The sequence below is a fragment of the Patagioenas fasciata genome, chromosome 1 (assembly GCF_037038585.1).
Source record: "Patagioenas fasciata isolate bPatFas1 chromosome 1, bPatFas1.hap1, whole genome shotgun sequence".
NCBI lineage: Eukaryota > Metazoa > Chordata > Aves > Columbiformes > Columbidae > Patagioenas > Patagioenas fasciata.
Window position 1 is genome coordinate 74,796,362 of NC_092520.1, and position 12,578 is coordinate 74,808,939.

The following is a 12,578-nucleotide window of genomic DNA, read 5'->3' on the forward strand; positions in this document are numbered from 1 at the left end:
CAATGCAGAAAAAGTAAAATAAACTCCAAAATTCCTCACAGAAGACTGATTAACATAATTAAGTTAAACTCAGAGATTAAGTTAAACTAAGATTGAAATTTGCTGGATCTGTTTCAGACCTGAAGTGGGGCTTATATGCCCCCAAATTTGTCAGTTATTTCCATCTAAACCACAAGTCTCATGAAAGTTAGGTCCTGCCTACAAAGCTTGCCTGACTTACAACCTTAGAGCATCTCAGCTACAGCAACACTGTGACAATACTGGCAAGCACTGAGAATTGATAAGAACAGATAAAAACTATGAGCTCTACAGGGGCAAAACTGTGCAAATAACATACAATTGATAATTTCAAAGCATAATAAAACCACAACACAAAGTCAAAATTCTCTCAGGCAACTTCACGTATGTAATCCAGCCAAATTTACCAAACTGCAATGGCCTTAAGAAACACCAGCTCAAATCTTAAATTACTCAAGGCCTGGAAAAAATCAACGTAAATCTTTAAGGAGTTGCAGTAAATTCAATCTGTATTTCATGAAACACCAATGAGAGGAAAGGTATCTCATTAAAAAGTCATATGAATAAAAAAGAAGATAAACAGTCTGAAGTCAAACATGGATGAACCAAGTAGAACAGCATGAACTAGAGCAGTAAGGAGGGAGAACCTGCCAAACTAAAAGATACAAGTAGATCAAACCAGCCATTGCTGAACTGTGCTGTGAGGATATGACTTAAATATTTAACAGTTTTTTATTGACATTTGTTTTGCCCACACAGTTTCTTGCAAATTTCAAAAGCAAAAGTTAGCTTACCCTCATCTGTAATGCTCACAGGTGCTGCAGTTTGTTTTTGTTTTTTGAATATGTCTCTTTTTTTTTTTTTTTTGCTGAAACAAGAAGTCTTTTATAAGAGATAAAATATACTTACAGTGGTTTCCAAATGGTATCACTCTTCAGGTAAATTACTCCAAGCCTTGGACCTAGTGCAGACGTTCATTGGGGCAGGGAACAGAGAGAGGCTGTGTCTGTACCAGAAAGAACCAAAAAGGAAAGGTCAGGGGGAAATAATAATAATTTACTGAGAGCAAGAAAACTTGTTGGATGCTAACTGGCATTCTCCACTGTCAGTACAGCTGGCTGCAGCCTGGTAGGGCCAAATTCTTCCCACTTCAATCCCTCTAGCATTGGCTGCAAACAACAACAGAGTCAGTCCCCAGTTACCCCAGTCTCCCCATGCAACCTCTTCTGGTGAAGTGAGGAGGAGAGGGAGGATTAGGCAACAAAGCGCTATCAGTAGGATTCATTCTGAGAAGTTGCTCACTCTAATGGCATGAGCACGGAGCAGTGATGGAGAGCTAGCACAAACTTGGCACTCGAGTGCTTCTCATCAGAACAACAAGGCTAGTCCTGTTCAGAGCAGCAACAAACACTTCCTCAGGACTGAAAGGCAGCAAAAGGAAGGAAAAATCCTCCTCCACTTCTTTCGCCATCTTTACATCACAAAAATAACAGTTCTTATCAAAGCACAAACCCCACTTATCTCCCATTAGCCACCAGGTCTACTGCAGTGAGACCAGTCAAATAACTTATCGTCAGCCTTTCAGGGAAGATTCAGCTCAGCAGAGCTAAAGAGAAAGTTGGACCCAATGGACTAATACAGAAAGGGATCCAAAGAAAAAACCTCAGCTCCAATATTTATTAGAGGGTGATTTCACCACCCAGACCTAACTTTTTGGGAGTATTTACATTTTTGGGGGACTTGCATCCCTCTCTAGACTAACAGAACTGCTCCTTTGCTAACTTCTTATGATCTTTGGGTGGCTCGTTGTGGATGTTGGATGTATGTCTGAAGCTAACATCCAGGGACAGGATTAAGTCCTGCTCGCTTCACTTATGCAAAGAACTCCTGGGACATCAGCATATTCAGTCCTACCCACAGTGAAGCCAATGGTGCTATTTCCATGAAAAAATGATTTTGCCTACTCTGATCAGACAAGCAAAGCAAGTATTTGCCTTATCAAAGAAATCAAGAAGGTGAACAAAAAATGATAAGAGATGTAATTGTTATTTCACAGGTAGTTAATGTCACTCTGCAAGTCGGAATTTATGTCTGTAAATGCAACACAATAAAAAAACCCCACTGTTTGTGCAGCAGGAACACTGGAATGATTGCCAGCAGACAAAATGAAGGATTTTAGATGACACTGTAATAATGTACTTCACAAAATATACATTTGGTTTTATGTTCAATTTACACATTTTGTAATGATGACGTTCATTGGTGAGTGGGATATATGCTACATATTGATTTCAACAGGCTACGTGAAATCTGGCAGCTACACTTCACAGAGGCTCGAGCAAATATTTTATTTGATTCCAGTTTTTGCGGGTTCTCCCCTCTTGAAGTCTGCTTTGAATTGCAGATTGAGTGAATTTAAATATGAAAAAATAATCCTCAACTCAGCCTGAACCTCTGAGTTTCACCAGGGCTTGGGAGATGGACCATATGCCAGCATTGGGTTAGCTCAAAAGAATTACATAAAACAGAGGCACCTTTGACCACTACCAAGGGTTGAATTTCAAAGGTGCAATAACACCTAAGGATTCTGTAGATTTAAGTCCTTGCTAACACTCAGCATGGCTTACTTTCAAGCTCTCCTTCCCACTTCCATATACATCCCATCCATTCTGTTAATGCTGACCTTGCTTCTTATATCCACTTCGCACACATCAATCTGTCTTTTATCTGGCTACTGCTCACCTTTTTAAAGCATAAATCCCATGTGCCTTAAAGAGTGCCCAGTATTTCAGTTAACGTGCATTTTTAACTTGTACTAGAAGCAGAAAAATCACGGGATCAGGTCTTTAGTCTTTACTTCGGCAGCACTTGCTCACTTCACTCCTAATTTCATGAAAGAGAAGCCTAAGAACTAAATGTACTAATCCTGCATATTTTGTCACCTCAGTTTTTGTGTTATTATTGCTCTTCCAATCTCTGGTATCTCAATCCAAGTGCCTCTCTAACGTAGCACTGCCTCAATCTGGCTTCACATCAAGGGTCAGACAGAGAAGTTGTTAGAGAGGGGGCTGTGCAAAGTCTTCTACAAAATCTGGGCATTAAAATCTCCATGAAAGGCAACACTTAAAAGATCTTATTTTTTCTCCATAATTTTTGCTATGGCCTGGGAAGATACATCTCTTTTCCTCCAGTGTGATGAGCACAGAACACTGAGATCATCATCAGCTGATAGGTACATTTTAAATACCTAAAATCAACAAAGCTGATGGTGCTTCAGAAGACATGGGGAGTGCAACAGAGAAGGCAACACCTCCAAATTTTTCTAGAAGTCTTAATCTAGCTAGGGAAAAAATAGAGGAAAAGGATTTTTGTCCAGAGGAAGGTTGGGAGAAAAGAGAGACAAGCAGGACAACAGAGGAATGGGATATGTGACACTGGGTGAAGTCACTTCTCCCCTCTCTACCTGGGCTTCTCTACCCAGAAAAGGAAAGCATTAACATTTCTGCTCCACGAGGTACTGTGTGCTTAAGTAAGATTTTGGGGATAAACTTTCTGCATGAACGCATTCCAGAAAGGCAGGCTCTTATTACTTAAATATTTCCACTAATGATAGTAACTTGGGCATTTTATATATGCTCACTTTTATTCCACCTTGCTCTTCTCAAGCTTTATCTGGTAATTTAGAGGGTGTAAGAAACAATAATCCTGTTACTGTTTTTATTAAGGAAGGTCTGTTTTCTGATAGCAGTGATATATGACAGATTATGATTTAAGAGGTACACTTTAGGTCAGTTCTATAAAGGCTTCAGTGATACCTAAAATCAGCAATTAGTAATAAAAGAAGTCTATATGAATAAGGGTCATAGATTTTAGGCATTTACTAATTTACTAGTTCCCCCACTAGGCGGAATGATCCCTGTGGGTGTGCTGGCTCATCAATAAAGGTGATGCTTGCTTTTAAAACCAGAAATTTTGGTTTTAGAAGTTTCTTCAATTAGTGGATTTTACAGTATCACGGTGGAGTTGCAGTGGGCATAAAGTCAGGAGAAAATGCAGTACTTTACATAATAATGCAATGATTAATGGGCTTCAGGACCATACCTCCATATTCTGATGCACTGATCCTCCTTCTCCTCCCTCCTGGAATTTCTGTCTTGACCCTTTCATCTCTCGTTAGCTACCTTTCCAGAGCTGTTCATTAATCAGCACCACTGATCTGATGTGGTCTGTCATATCACATTAGCTAAAACACACATAGGCATGCATTGGTCTGACTCTGCTCTTTACACAACACCCCATCACAATATTTCCTTTACTGATTACTTAAATATTATAAACATCAATTTCCTGCTGGTACTTGGTCCTGAAATTTCTGTTTTATATGCTGGTTCCTCACAGGACATTTCTATCTCTTCCCCCTGGCTGTACTTCTTTCTGCTCAGAGATACCATCAAACACCTTCCATGTTCCTTGTTTGTTAGGGGCATTAATATGTCTGACCAGCAAGAGACAACCAGCAGAATATGTCTTTCTCTTTGCTTTAGACCTGGTACCATAGACTTGTGGTACTTTCTCTTAGTTACTCCTGATTGAGGGGACTCAATTTTTTAGTTAATTGCTATTTATTTTATCCTTGCAATACTCTTTTCCCTGATCTCTTCAGAAATCTTCTTCCTTCTGCCTTTCGTCTGATCCCTAATAATGAAAAAATTAAAAGAAGAGCTTCTTGTGAGCTTATTTCTGATTATTCTTATTTGCTGTGCTGCCGCAGTGCTGTCTATCATGAGGCAACGGAAAATAAGAACTTGCTAGTGCCACAGAAGTTAGCACATCTGATCTTAATCAATGTATTGTGCAGGTCTCTTGAGTAAGGTGGGGTTGGGTTTAAAGGACACTTTCACAATCATGATATATTTTCAGACTGAGCTGTGTAGGCTAAATGTAATTCTTTTTCGGTCACTTCTCCAGGAGTAGCATTTTGGGTTAAATTCTTAAAGCAGCAACAAGAAGAAGAAGAGAAGCAGTGTTAGCCATCAGCAAATGTGATTTGAGAGTCAACTTGCTGCGTGAAGTGGGTTATTCCAGATGTATTTTACTGTTTCTTTTACAAAAGAAGGTACACCCTCTGACTAGGGTAGACTGCGGCATTTATATTACATGAAGAAGGTTAGGCTGTTGGCTACCTATGGGCAGATATCCAACCACACTGTCTTAGAGATCAAGATGGACTGTGATATAAAAACACCTTTCCAACAGAGACCAGAACTTGTGCCAGAGAAAACATAAAAACTTAGCAGCACAGGACATGCTATCAGAAGGCCATAGCATGAATTTTTCACAATGGTCAGGGCTTCATCTAGGAGAGGAAACTGCTCATTTCTGTATTCTACTGGGAACACTGTATGTCCACTATCAGTAATTGGGCCTGAAATTCAGAAATTAATTTGTTAATGGATTAGACATTTGCAGAAAGACTGTTTAAAGAGGCTGGACTGCTCTAGCCTGGTAAAGGCCAATTTCCCACAAGAACATCTTTGCAAAAGTACTAGAGAAAAAAATCTTGCCCTGAAGTCCCAGGGGTATTTAACTGAAATCTGGAATAGCAATGTAGTTTGTAGTGAAGTCTACATTATCTTCTCACTTCTTGCCTCACAAACCCTCTATTACCTGCCTGTATGTTCCTTTTCCCCTTCATTCACTGCCTTTCATCTGATACTATAAAATTTCACTTTCCTTGAGCTGCACTTACTTTCCTAAGTTTGAATTTGGCACTTGGAATGGGCATTTTCTAGGTCTCACTTTCACCTGTTGATTCTTCTGATACTTCTATTTGGAAATAGTATTCTGAGTGCAACAGCTAACCCCACCTGAGAGCTAAGGTCCAAAAGGATAACTCTTCTTCTACTGATTTTCCTTTCCACTCCCCATGCCCTGAGCAGTGCTACAAGGCCTCACTCCTGAACTTTTGGAAAAGTTGTCTCTCATTTAAGATATAAATTGGGGTGCTGCATATTTTCGATTAATGAAGATCTCATCATGCTTAGTGTGTTGGGTGTATAAACCCCACATTTGCAGATAAACGGGTTAGACGGTGGCAAGCAGAGTTGTAGGCTGGTCTCTTGGCTGCACCCTGCTTTGGGTAGAGCAGAGTAAAGCAATGTTAGGCCATGTTAAGCATCTGTTTGGACTTCGCACACCTGATTTGAAATTATGAAGATAACTGGTACCTGGAAGAGGCAGCTAAATGTCACTAGTTGGTATGCTTTATCAGAGCAGAAGCAGATCACCAAAAGCCCTGGTGTAACATTCAGCTAGATATTCAAATGAATACAAAAATCTATGATGCCAGTCTGAACCATGACAGAGTGTCAGACCATGGGTTATCTTTTCACAGAGGTAAAGAGAAGAAACAGTATTATACATATAGATAGACATATACATATATGGTAACCATATATATGTATGTCTGTATGGTTATATACACAATTACTATTTTCAAATTATCTTATTCTGGCAAAATATCACTGGCTATAACAACACAGAATTCTCTATATTCCTACTATGAAGCCTTCATAATCATGGCTGAATGTTGAATGAAACCACATACTTCTCAAAGCAAGTCACTGAAGTGGGGTGTAACAGAGGCAAATATATAAAGTCATGATTTTATTGATGCTGGTTTCAAATACAGAGTAAATCATCTGTACTCAGTGGAAACGCACCTACATAAGCTTTCCAGGGAACAGACTGATTTGTGGGTAGTGCTTGTATACTGTGAGCATTGTGAAGTCTTGAGTGCTATTTTTCTAGTATTAATAGTATTAATTAGTATTAATAGAAGCAGTTTGAGAGTATATACAGCCTCAGGCATTCATGTGCTGATGCTTTAAGCTACGAAGATCAGCATTACTGAATGAAATTCAAGAGGTTGGTAAGAAGGGAACAAGGCAAGAGGTTAAGGCTTTGAAGCCATGCACACTGAAGATGTCCAGCACAATCAGAGTATTGCCTTGTTACCAAGGAGGCGGCACTTGGACAACATCTGGAATATTGTGTCCAATTCTGGGCCTCTCAGTTCCAGAAGGACAAGGAACTGCTGGAGAGAGTCCACCGCGGAGCAACGAAGATGATTAAGGGAGTGGAGCACCTCCCTTGTGAGGAAAGGTTGAGGGAGCTGGGTCTCTTTAGCTTGGAGAAGAGGAGACTGAGGGGTGACCTCATTCATGTTTAAAAATACGTAAAGGGTGAGTGTCACAAGGATGGAGCCAGGCTCTTCTCAGTGACAACAAATGATAGGACAAGGGGCAATGGATACAAACTGGAACACAGGAGGTTCCACTTAAATATGAGAAGAAACTTCGTGACCGCAAGGGTAACAGAACACTGGAACAGGCTGCCCAGGGAGGCTGTGGAGTCTGCTTCTCTGGAGACATTCAAAACCCGCCTGGACACATTCCTGTGTAACCTCATCTCGGTGTTCCTGCTCCTGTGGGGGGATTGGACTAGATGATCTTTTGAGGTCCCTTACAATCCCTAACATTCTGTGATTCTGTAATTCTGTGAACATTACACTGCCTTGCTGCCTTAAGCAAGGTTCTCACAAAACCAAAGGCATAGTTGTGCTGCAATTACTACCAATGTTTCTGCAACTGAAATATGAGTTGCCATCACTGCAATCACCAGAGACGAAGTAAATGTGTAGAAATTAAATTGTTACAGTAATATATCCGCCTAAGCTACTGCTTTGGCTAGATGAGCCAGATTAGCTCATGACAGATGAGCTTCATGAACATTTCATTGCCAAGGAACCCTGTCAAAATATTGGTGATTTCTCCGAATCTGTTCAACATCATGGAGATGTCAAACGAAATCTGAAAGGACATTATTTTTTCAGGAAGAACAAAAACAATGAAAGCATAAGAAGAGAATGAGCTGAGTTTTTTTCCTCCTCCCCTACACATTGCTTTGATTTCACTGAATGCTGTCCTTGCAAATACTTTGGCATAAACTCTGAAACCCTTAGCCCCATAGGTTTTGGCGAATCGAAGAAAGTACCGTATGTCCTCAAAGAACAGATCTCCATGGTTCAGCAACCAGGTTTGCAAACTGGTGTTTTTACCTAGATGCAGGGACTGTGTAATTTCAACAATTAACACAATTTAATGACGATTTATGCAATTGGCACTGGTTCTGCCATATGCCCTTCCCTCCTGGTCACTATGGTATGGCACTTGATGCAGCAGCATCCGGCCACCAAATTTGTACCTTCTCATACTGAAAGCTGATCTCAATCACAAGCCTGAAGTGCACTGTCATGACTATGGAAGATGATACAAAATGGCAACCGACCCAAGTCATGAAATCCTGTTTTTTCATGCCTTGTTGCTCGCAGAAACTATGAGCAACTGTTTACATTCATTTAAAGTATAATTCCACGTAGGACAATGGATTATCACCAGCTCTAAACTTCAGTGGATTTGATCTATTTGTCACAGAACCACCCCCCTCAAGGAAAACTAGGAAATGAAACCTTTATTCATATATCCGGTTTTCTCAAGCACCAAGAGCCAAGTTATCAAATAGATAAACAGAAAAATTCAACACTCTTTCCCCAAAAAAATCTTAGCATCATCTTGATGGAATTCTTCGCTCTTACTGAGCTTTAGTTATGTGACTTGTTTTATAAGAAAAGGAAGAAATCTGCAAGATTTCTACCTGCCTTTATTAGAGGAAGATTTATATTAAAAATCATGTTTGCATGCTTTCTGAGGGGCAAGATCTGAGACAAGGAATCTGTTTCTTAAGTTTTAAGATTCATAACATCACTGCCTGAATGCTGAGCTAAACAATGATGTTACTGACAGTCAGAAAAAAACACTCAAATGATTTTGAATATTTTTCTTTGTTTTGGATGACTGTCTCCTGTCTCTGAAGATTTCCCTTGCAAGTCAATCATTAAAGAGCCAGTAACCAACACAGTGAAAAAATGAGGTAAAAAGCACCATGAACATGTTTTCCCATGCCATTCTTCCCATGTGCTTGCTGCCTCTGGCCTCAAACTGTACAAATGAAAGCTTGTTTGATTTATGTCAAAAACTATATATAAAATATCACACAGGTTCCACAGAGAAACAGAGTCACTCTGGGCTCTGGTTTCATTATCCATTGAGGAATAACTGACTACAGCCTTGAGTACGTAGAACTGATCAAAGCGTTTGCTTCCTTACAAGCAAAGAGAAATCCACTGTAGATTTCCTGTTTCATGCTTCAGTGCCAAAATACAACGAAAAAAAGTTCTAGATGAGCACGTGAATTATTCTAAAATATTGTTAATCAAATCTGATAGTTATGCACATTTGTGAAACTCATCATTTGAAATGTCAAGTCATCGACAGCAATGTGTCCTGAGGTGTGATGTATATTTGTGATAATTATTTGCTTTTTAAAGTTATCTATCATCTGCATCAAAACAGGATCTTTCTTAAGTGTGCCTGAAATGTAGAGAAGTCAGTATCAGCTACATTATTCAGACCTGGGTTTTAAATACACTGTGCCAGGAAAGCACAGAGTCAAGACATGACTGCAATGTCATTTTTTAAGGCACTCTGAGTTATCACAGTATCACAGTATGTTTGGGATTGGAAGGGACCTCAAAAGATCATCTAGTCCAATCCCCCTGCCAGAGCAGGAGCGCCTAGGTGAGGTCACACAGGAACATGTCCAGGCAGGTTTTGAATGTCTCCAGAGAAGGAGACTCCACAACCTCCCTGGGCAGCCTGTTCCAGTGCTCTCTCACCCTCACTGAGAAGTTTTTTCTCAAATTTAAGGGGAACCTCTTGTGTTCCAGCTTGATCCCATTACCCCTTGTCCTATCATTGTTTGCCACCGAGAAGAGCCTGGCTCCATCCTCATGGCACTCACCCTTTATATATTTATAAACATGAATAAGGTCACCCCTCAGTCTCCTCTTCTCCAAACTAAAGAGACCGAGCTTCCTCAGCATTTCCTCATAAGGGAGATGCTCCACTCCCTTAATCATCTTTGTTGCCCTACACTGGACTCTCTCCAGCAGTTCCCTGTCCTTCTGGAACTGAGGGGCCCAGAACTGGACACAATATTCTAGATGGAGTCTCATCAGGGCGGAGTAGAGGGGAAGGAGAACCTCTCTCAATCTACTAACCACCCCCCTTCTAATACACCCAAGGATGCCATTGGCCTTCCTGGCCACAAGGGCACAGTGCTGGCTCATGGTCATCCTGCTGTGCACCAGGACCTCCAGGTCCCTTTCCCCTACACTGCCCTCTAATATGTAATTTCCCAACCTATACTGGAACCTGGGGTTGTTCCTGCACAGATGCAGGACTCTACACTTTCCCTTGTTAAATTTCATCAGGTTATTCCCCGCCCAACTCTCCAGCCTGTCCAAGTCCCGCTGGATGGCAGCACAGCCTTCTGGCATGTCAGCCACTCCTCCCAGCTTAGTGTCATCAGCAAACTTGCTGATAGTACACTCAATTTCCTCATCCAAATCGTTAATGAATATATTGAATAATATTGGCCCCAGTACTGACCCCTGAGGCACTCCACTAGATACTGGCCTCCAACTGGACTCCGCACCATTGACTACCACTCTCTGGCTTCTCTCCTTAAGCCAGTTTGCAACCCACCTCACTACTCTGTTGTCTAGACCACACCTCCTCAACTTAGCTGTGAGGATGCTGTGGGAGACTCTGTCAAAGGCTTTACTGAAGTCAAGGTGGACCACATCCACCGCCCTGCCATCATCCATCCACCTTGTTACATTCTCATAAAAGGCTATGAGGTTGGTCAAGCATGACTTACCCTTGGTAAAGCCATGCTGACTGCCCCTAATGACCCTCTTATCCCTGATATGCCTTGAGATGGCACCAAGGATAAGCTGTTCTATTACTTTCCCAGGGACAGAGGTGACGCTGACCGGTCTATAATTACCCGGGTCCTCCTTCTTGCCCTTTTTGAAGACTGGAGTGACATTTGCTTTCCTCCAATCCTCGGGCACCTCTCCCGTTTCCCAAGACTTGGCAAAAATGATGGAGAGCGGTCTAGCAATGACTTCAGCCAGCTCCCTCAGCACCCGCGGATGCATCCCATCTGGACCCATGGATTTATGGATGTCCAGACTATTTAATTGCTCCCTAACCCAGTCCTCATCGACTAAAGCAAACTCCTCCATTGACCTGGCTTCATCTGGGGTCTCAGGGGTACAGGGCTGCCCAGGACAGCCTCCGGCAGAGTAGACAGAGACAAAGAAGGCATTCAGTAATTCTGCCTTCTCTGTATCTTCTGCCACCAGGGCACCCACCCCATTCATCAGTGGGCCTACACTGCCTCTGGTATTAGTTTTATCTGCTATGTATTTGCTGTCCTTGACCCCTCTCGCCAGCTGTAATTCTAAGGAGGCCTTGGCTATCCTAGCTGCCTTTCTACATCCTCTAACAGCAGCCTTATATTCCTCCCAAGTGGCCAGCCCCTGCTTCCATGACCTGTAACTCTCCTCTTCTGCTTGAGCATACCCAAAAGATCCCTATTCAACCACGCAGGCCTCCTGGCTCCCTTCCTTGACTGCCTATGTGTGGGGATGCTCTGATCCTGAGCGTGGAACCAAGCAATCTCTGAATGCAATCCAGCTATTTTTCACTTTCCTCCTAAAACTGTATGCAGTGTATCTGATGGAGAATGATTACTAACATTAATAGTAGCTGAAGTGATTTCTACTCTGTACAGTATATACAGCATGATGCATTAAGGAAAATAACATTGTTATTCTCACTCCAGTATTAACAGATGATAAACTCTGGAGATTTATTTGAATTCAGTATTCAGCTCTCTTCTGTGGCTCTCAGAGGCTACTTCTCTGGTCATTTCAAAACTTTCTTGAGTGAAAATGAAGCAGTTGGCTCTGTTATTGTTGAAGTTCTGCTAACGTAGGAGGGCTGTCTCCTGAGTGCTAAAAAGACCATTTCCAAGTCTTCAGCATCTTCTTACTTGACAGCAGAAGTTACTATGCAGAACGGTTTAGATGACACTGAAATGAAATTTTACAGGAGATCCACTGTCTTCCAAGAGGAGACATGGTAAGGAATATCAGCGACTTGATGGGACCCGATAACAACTTCCCCACCTTTTATTTCTGGAAGGTGGCACTCTGTAAATGAGCACCCCACTGGTGTTCACTTTGGTATTTTGAACATAACTCCTTTTCCTATCAGGAAAGAAATTCTGCAAAGAGGAGATTTGATCTTTGATCGCAGACAATCTGGCAGCTACCTTACTCCTGGTATCTCCCAACAACATTTTTTAGAAGAAAATGGCCCAGATGACCAAAATTATGAAGGCGCTTGCAGATATTCTGATCTCTGGAATGACCAGCAAGAAGGACCATAGGAGACAGATCAGGAATCTTAGCTGTAGGGGAGCCCAGAGCTATTCTAGTTCAATCAGATCTCACAATTTGCTCTAATGAAGACTGCTGGCAGAAGTTCAAAGCTATTCCAGGTCTTGACTCTCCCTCCACATTACTA

General features: G+C 41.5%; 1 protein-coding gene across 6 annotated transcripts in view; it reads right to left on the reverse strand.

Moving 5' to 3' along the window:
• The window catches only part of ZBTB20 (zinc finger and BTB domain containing 20), a 490,245-nt gene that overhangs the window by 33,688 nt on the left and 443,979 nt on the right, over positions 1 to 12,578 (reverse strand). For all 6 annotated transcript variants that reach the window (XM_071809214.1, XM_065849469.2, XM_071809203.1 and 3 more), the window contains one exon: positions 928 to 1,024. The gene's annotated coding sequence lies outside the window, so the exon portion shown is untranslated. The remainder of the gene's footprint in view (positions 1 to 927; positions 1,025 to 12,578) is intronic.